Raw genomic sequence first — 9,843 nt, 5'->3', positions numbered from 1 at the left:
ATTCCAAAGGTTGGGGTCTACCTGAAATTCTATGAATAAGAAAGTCCTCTAGGTGACTGAGAGGGAGAAAATGGAAGTAACTCTTAAGAGTTTGAAAAAAAGCTTTCAATTTTGGCAAGGATTCCATTTTTAAGGGAAGAAAACAGTTCAGAGAATGTTTTTAACTTTCTAAGCATATAAACCCAATGTGTCAGTTATCAGTATGTCTCTGCTACACATCTGCTCTAGTAATAGACATAGACCCTGTGTGTTAGTTTGCTAGGGCTGCCATAACCAAGTACCACAACCTGGGTTGCTTAAACAATAGAAATCTATTTTATCATAATTCTGGAGGCTAGAAGTCTGAGATGGATTCTCAGCAGAGTTGGTTTCATTCTGAGGCCCCTCTCCCTGGCTTGTAGATGGTCATTTTTTCCTTTTGCCTTCACGACTTCTTTTGTACAGGTCTGTATCCCAACCTCCTCTTCTCCTAAGAACACCAGAAATGGTGGGTTAGGGCCCACCCTAATGACCTTATTTAACCTTAAAGACCTGTTTAAAGACCCTATCTTCAAATACAATCAATTCTAAGGGACAAGGGGTTAGAATGTCAACAGATGAACCTGGGAAAGCCCAATTCCACTCACAGCACCCTGTACATATGTCTTCTTTGCAGCCTGAATGGTATTAAGCTTTTTCAGTAAAAGGTGCTGATGGCACACTGGCGGGGAGGGGTTTCTTCTCCTGGTTCTGATGGGCTCCTCTAAACAGGCTCCTGGAGCATATGCAGCACAGCTTCTGCAGTACCAGGATCCTGTAGCCTGTGTGGCTTCTACAGCACATGCTTCCAACAGCACCCACCAGGCTACAGCATGGGGCAATTCCCCATGGACAGCTTCTTCTCTGGGGGCTTGTTAGTGAAGAGTCACCAGTATGAAGCTGCTGGGAACAGCTTCTCCTACATGCTCTTGGGTGGCTGCACAGCAGAATGCTGTTAACCCCGTGCTTCTGAGGGGGAAGGTTGTTGAAAAGAAGTGACCACCAGGTGACCCTTGAGCTCGACCTGGGCAATCAGAGGCTCCTCATCCCCCTTCCTGTTGTTGCAATAGGAGTTCTACTTGCCTTTTCTACTCCCAGAGGCTGTTCCAAAGACACATAATTATGTGGTATTGAGAACATCTGCTTGATATATATGACTGAACCCAGTTAAGGCCTCTTTATAAGCTCTTAAGATTTGGCAGGCGAGTGTAGGGAGCCATTCGTCTTGCTGGCACTCACGACAAGTCTCATGTGTAAGTTCCCTTTTCTTATCAAAACTGCCACCTACCAACCTGGAGTGACCTGCCTCTTTGTTCAGTCTCTCCCTGCCCAGCAGTAGAGGGGCCAGTTTCAGATTACACCAGGGAAGCCCCCAAGAGGGTTGCAAACCAACAGCTTCCCCATAAAAGGCTTTCCCAGGCACATCCAAGGAGCAGCTTCGCAGAGAGTTCTAAGGTGAAGCATATCCCCAGGGCAGCTTCCCTCAGCACCCTACAGAATGGCTTCCTAGCCAACACTGCCAACGTGGTAATTCCCTGTGGATGGCTTCCTCTGGGATCCATCCAGAACACTCTTGGATGGTCCTGCAGCCTCAGCCAACATCTCTGCCGACCAGTAAGCCATGGCTGCACTCTCTCCCATGAAGTTTGGATCTCAGTCCTGGGGTAGGAGGGGTCTCCTAGATTTTTTCCTTCCTTAGGTATTCTTTCTTATCCTTATGGATGGTGGCTGCTTCCTATACATGCTATTCCTCTACTCTTTATAATATTTTCTCCTCAGTAGTCAATCTCCTGTTATTCCAATCCCCTGTTAATAATTGTTTATATTAATTGTCAAATCATTTTGTGCTTTCTGACTCCTGGTTATACCCAAATTGATAAAACTGGTAAATGGCAGACCCACTACTCAGATAATCCTACAAGAAAGAAAAATGCATAGATGCTCTAAAGATTGGCAAGGAATCTGTAAAACTGTCATTCTTTTCACAGGATAAGATCATCTATCTAGAACACCCCCGTATGTCCCCAAAAAACATAGAAAATGTAGAGGAAAAGGAGTAATCTATTCTAACAACAAATTTGTAAAGAATCTAAGAAGTAACCTATTATAGAACACATAAGATAAGATTTTCTATTCAAAAAAGGCCATAATAGATGAAATTAAATACATAGATTATAGACTGGGGAAAATATTTGCAATATCTATAACTGGCAATGGGTTAATAGCTGAAATATACCAAGAGCTCCTGAAAAATAAACAAAAATGATAGAAAACCCAATAGAAATTATAGACAAGGGATACAAATAGGCAATTCATAACAGGAGATGTCCAAGCATATTATAACATGCTCCAAATCACTAATAATCATAAAAATGAAAATTAAAAGAACATTAACATGCCACTTCATATCTATCAAAATGGCAACAATTAGAAACCTAATTAATACCTTGGTAATACCAAGTATCCTCAAGGATATGAGGAGATGGGAATTTTTATGCACAACAGGTGGGAATATAAAATGACAATTATTGTCAAAAGCAATCTGGATTTTTTTTATTAATTAAGTTTTTGAACTATGATACAATGATCCCATTCTTAGCTAAATATATAAGAAAAATTGTTGTACAAATCTATTAAGAGGACATATACAAATATTTTCACCTAGAAATTATTTGCAATAGGAAATTAGAGATAAACTAATTGTTTATTCCTAAGGAAATCACTAATTAAATTATGGCAGATGCATACTTGAGAACATCATGCAGCAGGTAGAAGCAACACAGCAACACAGAGAGATTTTAAAATTATAGACTTGAATGAATATAGTAAAAACTGAATGAGATTATAATACAGTACCATTTATGAAAATTCATAAACTAAGACTTTATTTTAGGATAAAAGCATTGTCAGAGTATACATGAAATTTGTGAAAATGAATGCCTTTAAAACACTGTAATCAAACAGTATGGTACTGGCATAAAGACAAATAAACCGTTGGAATTAAATAGAGAGCCCAGAAACAAACACTCGTATATGTAATCAAATGATGTTCGACAAAGATTCCAAGACCACTCAATAGGGAAAGGACAGTCAATAAATGGTATTGGGAAAATTGAATATCCACATGCAGAAGAATGAAGTAGAAACTTTATACCATATACAAAAATTAACTCAAAATGGAAGACCTAAATGTAAGACCTAAAACTATAACTCCTAAAAGAAAAAAAAAGAGAAAAACTTCATGATATTGGATTTGGCAATGGTTTCTTGGATATGACACCAAAAATATAAACAACAAAAGCAAAAATAAACAAATGAGACTATATGCAACTTAAAAATTTATACACCAGAGGACACTACCAACAGAGTAAAAAAGCAATCTATGGAATGGGAGAAATTATTTGGAAATCACATATCTGATAAGGAGTTAAAATCCATAATACATAAAGAAGTTCTACAACTCAACAATAACAAAAAAAATCAAATAACCCGGTTTAAAAATGGGAAAAGGATGTTTCTCCAAAGATGATATACAAATAGCCAACAAGCACATGGGAAGATGTTCAATATCACTAATAATTAGAGAAATGCAAATCAAAACCACAATGAGATAGCACCTCACACCTGTTAGGATGGCTACTAGATAGATGATAGATAGATGATGATGATAGATAGATAGATAGATAGATAGATAGATAGATAGATAGATAGATAGATAGATAGATGATAGATAGATGATAGATAGATGATAGAAAAAATATCAAGTGTTGGTGAAGACATGGAGAAGTTGGCATGCTTTGTACTATTGATGGGATTATAAAATAGTGCAACTGCTATAAAAAATAGTATGGAAATTTGACAAAAAGTAAAAACAAAACTACTATATGAACCAGCAATCCCACTTCTGGGTATATATTCAAAAAAATTAAATCAGGGTATCAAAGAGGTATCTGCATAACTATGTTCACAGAAGCACTATTCAAAATAACCAAGAAGAAAAAGCAATCCAAATGTCCACAATGGATGAATGGACAAATAAAATGCAGTATATACATGTGATGGGATATTATTCAGCCTTTAAAAGGACGAAAGTCCTGTCACATGCTACAACATGGATAAGCCTTGAAGATACTATGCTAAGTGAAATAAGCCAGTCACAAAACACAAAAACTGTATGATTCCACTTACATAAGGTACCTAAAGTAATCAAATTCATAGGAAAAACAAAACAAAACAAAACAGAATATAGAACAGTAGTTACCAGGAGCTGGGGAGAGGGGGATAGGGAAGTTATAATTTAATGAGTATCAGGTTTCAAATGTGCAAGATGAAAGTCCAGGAGATCTGTTACACAACCATGTGGCTATACTTAACACCACTGAACTGTACACTTAAAAAATGGTCACGATTTTGGGAGGCGCCTGGGTGGCTCAGTTGGCTGAGCAGCTGACTCTTGGTTTTGGCTCAGGTCATGATCTCAGGGTCCTGGGATGGAGCCCTGCATCCAGCAGCTGCAGTGGGCTCTGTGCTCAGTGGGGAGTCTGCTGGGGGGGAGGGGATCTCTTTCTCCCTTTGCCCCTCCCATCACACGGGCATGTGAGCAAGTGCTCTCTGCGCCTGCTCTCTCGCTCTCTCTCAAATAAATAAATAAATCTTTTTAAAAAATGGTCACAGTGGTAAATTTTATGTTCTTTGTTTTTTTACCACAATAAAAAGGGGGGGCAGAGCACAGAAACACAATGAAAAGAAAGAAATGAATAATAAAAAGCAGTTCCTCACACAAATAATGATAAATGGTTACAAGCTTAGAATGTGACTAATTTACTTTCTCTAAAAAATTTCTCCAAAAAATTGTAATGAAATAAGGTAAAATAAAATCAAAGGCTATAGGAATGAATATGATCACCTAGAGAGAGAGTTTTTTTTTTAAGATTTTATTTATTTATTTGACAGAGAGAGACACAGCGAGAGAGGGAACACAAGCAGGGCGAGTGGGAGAGGGAGAAGCAGGCTTCCCGCGGAGCAGGGAGCCCGATACGGGGCTCAATCCCAGGACCCTGGGATCATGACCTGAGCTGAAGGCAGATGCTTAACGACTGAGCCACCCAGGCACCCCTAGAGAGAGATTTTTAACTAGAGGGAAGAATGTTGATCACAATGAGAAATGGAGTAGAGAAGGAATAGCCACCAAAGGGACTGAAAAGAAATGAACAAAAAAGTAGAAGGAAAATTGTGAGTGTATGATGTGGACTTCTAAAGAACAGGGGTTAGCAAAACTATAGCCTGTGAGTCAAATCTGACCCTTTTTCCACTTCCTGCCTCCAAACTTTCACCCTGCTTGATTTTGCACAACACCTAAGCTAAGAACAGTTTTCATGCTATAAGAACAAAGTTGAACAGCTGTAACAGAGACTATATTTTAGGCAAAGCCTAAAATATTTATTATTTGGCCCTTTACAGAAAAATTTGATGATCCCACAAATAAAGAACGATTTTAAGAAAGGAACTGGTGAGCTATATCAAATGCTATTGTGAGATGGGATAAAAGGAGGACAAAAATATGACCACTGGTTGTCTGGGATTCTGTGTCTATTGAATGTGTTACATCACTAAATGCAGATGTATAAAAATCTAACCTCTTTCTCCCTAAAACTGAATTTTACCAACTCTTGAGCTACCATTCTCAAATTCATGACATAATCAGTGACATTTCCATTGTGTCTTGCACAGATTCTTTTGAGAAAATATTCAATCCATATTAGAATCCTCAGATTCTCCCCACCTAGGGGTGATTTAAGTTCCAGACAGATTACTTAACACTCTAATATTGAGGAGAGAGACTACCCGGTCCACAACAATTCTCTCTCCTTCACTGACCTCCACCAAGATACATATTCCTCACAGAACTTTGGAAAAGAATGTCCTGGACCATGAAATGATTTATCTGATACTAGTGACTACTCCATACCTCCTTAACACTATCTATTAAAATCATTTGACCAACTCATCTTCCTCTGATTTCTATTCCTACCACCAACTTTCTAATTATCATTTAGTTTGCATGTGATCTGCCTTTCAAGAGAGTATACCCGACTAGTGAACTCTGGTCTCTGTTCCGATTTTTATTATAAATTTTAAAATTAGCATTAAGTTTTACATTTTCATTTATTATAACTTTAGCCAGGTAAGCCCCAGAGGCCTCTAATTTCTACATGTATTGACTCTCATATTTCTAAGACTGAGACCCTCACTCTGAATTGCAATGGCTACATGGAGATTCTACCAGTTTAGAAACATAAAGCTATCTCATTGCTTACCTTCAAACTGTAACAAACAGCATAACACATATTTGTTCCATTGTAATATAAAGAAGTTAGAGGCAGAAGATATATCTAAGCAAAGTAAACAAGACTAATTTCCTTGTCATGTACTCTGAGCATAGGTAAAATTGCATTGCACGACACAGTAAGAGTAATGCAACTATTATGTTTTTTAAAAAAAACTTATTGGGGCGTCTGGACGGCTCAGTCAGTTAAGCGTTTGACTCTTGGTTTTGGCTCAGGTCATGATCTCAGGGTTGTGAGATCAAGCCCCACATCACTCTCTGCGCTGAGCATGGAACCTGCTTGAGATTCTCTCTCTCCTTCCCATCTGCTCCCCCCATTTGCACTCTCTTTCTCTAAACAACAACAAAAAGTTATTATATGTATTTGTATTTTATAATTGGCCATTATAGAAGAAGACATCTAGAAATCTGATGACCTAATGAGATATATTTCACTTTTTTGTCCCTCTTACTATTGAAAAATGACAAAAGCAATATATTTCCAAAAGGATAACTGTTTCACTTGAATATATTGTCCATGTTGCCTTACTGTTTAAATAATGTTAACAGGTAAACATTATCATACCCTTTACAAAAAATCAAACATTTAGTCTCCTTAATCAATTTATTTTATTAAAAAAAGAAAAATTATTTTTGTAATTCCATCCTCCATTGGCTCTTTTTCTTCCTAATTCCCATGACATCTTTAAGGGCATGTTTTCATTAATGCCTTCCACACATTAGCTTCATTTTAATTTTTGCTTTTGCTATTTCTATATTTTGAAGCTTACAAATGCAGTTTGAAATAACAAACTGCCAGAGATTGCAGGGAAAACAGATAACATACATTGAGTTGTTTTCCATCAGTCATACTGACATGATGTGCATATGCTCAGAGAGGCATAGCAGCATCCTGCTAAATAATTCTAGGAAAAAGAGGTAAAAGTTTAATAAAACTTAATGAAAATATTTTTTCACCTATTCAAAGATTGATTAGGGGCACCAGGGTGGCTCAGTTTGTTAAGGCCAACTCTTGGTTTTGGCTCAGGTCATGATCTCAGGGTCATAAGATCAAGCCCCACATCAGTCTCCATGTTTAGTGGGGAGTCTGTTTGAAGATTCTCTCCCTCTGCTCCTCTCCCCACTCACTATCTCTCTCTAGAATAAATAAATCTTTAATAAAAAAAGAAAGAAAATGACCACTTATTGCCTCCAGAGTTGTTAGTATAATACCTGAAGAAAGAAATATGAACATTTTGTTTAGTGAGTGATGATGACCAGACCAGGGTTGTGTTTTTCTTTTTCTTTTTTTTTTTTTAAAGATTTTATTTATTTATTTGAGAGAGAGAGAATGAGAAAGAGCACATGAGAGGGGGGAGGGTCAGAGGGAGAAGCAGACTCCCCGCCAAGCAGGGAGCCTGATGCGGGACTCGATCCAGGGACTCCAGGATCATGACCTGAGCCGAAGGCAGTCGCTTAACCAACTGAGCCACCCAGGCGCCTGGGTTGTGTTTTTCTTATGTGACCTATGACATAATCTGAAACAATCCAAAGATAATAAATTCACAATTGTTATACTTTCATATGAGAAAATATAATTTTTATCCTCAGGAAATTTTGGAATAAAAAAACATTTAAAATTCATAATTTAAACAAATCTATGCATTCTCTTTCTCCTCTTTGTCAATAAGTCTACATGTATCAGCAAACTTAAAGGAGTTCGTGAAATAAGAAAATGATGAAAACTACACAAAGAAAAGAACTGTCTCATGTCAAATTTTGAGGAAAAAATATTCACCTCAAAGGCCACATGTGGTAGTGGGAGACGGTACTGTTATTTTAGAATTTGCCAGATAAGCTGGGGGTATTGCATAAGGGTATTTACATCATAGGACCAATAAAACTCACATTCTCAGATTCAACCAGCAATTAGCCCTGCAAATATGAAGTGCAAGCTTAGGGTGAACAAAAATACATACACAAAAGTTATGCCACACCATGCTAAAGTAAAATTTAGTCAACAAATAATGGGTGTTAAATGGCTGGAATTTCCTCCATTTAGTTTCCAAAATAATTACTCAAATCTCAAATGACCAGTTTAAAATGAGAGAGCTAAATACTCCATCTAGATGTGTCATGACTTGCAAACCCATCATGCTGAAAATTAGATTCACTACACATTCATTTAAAAATTATTTTGAGAAGTATTATGTTTGAGGCGATATGACTTTTCCCCTTCCCATTTTCTATTGTCTTATTGAGAAAACATAAATCACAGGACAGTAGACAGGCTAAATATTTCTGGTTGATATATACACCAAAGTTAGCTACTTTATCACATACTTCTATATATTCTTTATAATTATGGACATTATTCAGCAAATAATTGCACAAAATAGCCTGTTAACATGGCCTGTTGCCTTCAGTCCTTCCTATGCCATCCTGTTTCAAAAGCTTCCCATATCAGTAAGGTACAATTCCACAGGTCTCTGCAGAATCTCTACACTCGCTCTCCATTAGTGCTAGGATTTTTATTGACAATAGAACCAAAAGGACATAACTGTCACTCCTGGAAAGAGGAGACTTTGTCCACCCTGGAAGTGAACAGAACTCTTCTCATGAACTTCATTATGAGAGGCTCTTGGATGACAACTGGTACAACATTTGCAGCCATAATTGGAGCTGGAATGCTAGTACAATCAGTATTATATGACCAGAGCCCAAGACCCAAAGCAACTTGCTTAGTTCCTATATTCTAGTGTGAATGGTGCCATACTGGCTCCTCTCACGATATTGGTGATGGGGTGGGGGGAGGCTCTTCTCATCAGAGCTGCATAGTACACAGCGGGCACTGGAAGAGGTCCCTCCACTATGGCCACGTGTGCACTCAGTGGGAAATTTCTGAACATGGGACCATCTCTGGGAGTGGGCCTGGGTCTCATCTTTATATCCTCACTAGGATCTATGTTTCTTCCACCTACCACTGTGGCTGGTGCCACTCTGTACTCTGGAAATTTATGGTGGATTAGGTCTTTTCAGTGTGTTCCTTCTAAATAACATGCAGAAAGTAATCAAGCATGCAGAAATAGTACCAATATATAGAGTTCAAAAATATGATCCCATCACTTCAGTCCTGGGAGTCTACATGGATACATTAAATATATTTATGTGAGTTTCCAGTATTCTAGCAACTGGAAGCAATAGGAAAAAGTGAAGTGACTCAGCTTTTGACTTTTCCAAATAAGGACACACATTTCCAATTTTCACGTTTGAGTAATTCTAAAATGCTATAATGAAGATGAAAACTAAGGTTAGTGCTGTGAGAGAGAATTATTTTATCTATTTTAAAATTTACTTGGTTAAGCAAAAATTAGCAAACTTGTGTTTACCTGTATATTTTTGAATGCAAAATATTAACAAGTAATGTCATAAGTGAAGTAGAGGTTTGGTAAGGGGACCAGAGAGAAGTAAAGGTTACTTGCAGTCTTTCTTTGAATACT

General features: G+C 37.6%; 1 pseudogene; it reads left to right on the top strand.

Annotated features, from left to right (window-relative positions):
• The first annotated feature begins 8,751 nt into the window (after positions 1 to 8,751).
• LOC123834551 (growth hormone-inducible transmembrane protein-like) lies at positions 8,752 to 9,557 on the top strand (annotated as a pseudogene).
• The last annotated feature ends 286 nt before the right edge of the window (positions 9,558 to 9,843 follow it).

The sequence above is a fragment of the Mirounga angustirostris genome, unplaced genomic scaffold, assembly GCF_029215605.1.
Source record: "Mirounga angustirostris isolate CCGP_5_RB_7025 unplaced genomic scaffold, mMirAng1.0.hap1 SCAF_1, whole genome shotgun sequence".
Lineage (NCBI taxonomy): Eukaryota > Metazoa > Chordata > Mammalia > Carnivora > Phocidae > Mirounga > Mirounga angustirostris.
This window is presented reverse-complemented; position numbering and strand designations above follow the sequence as displayed.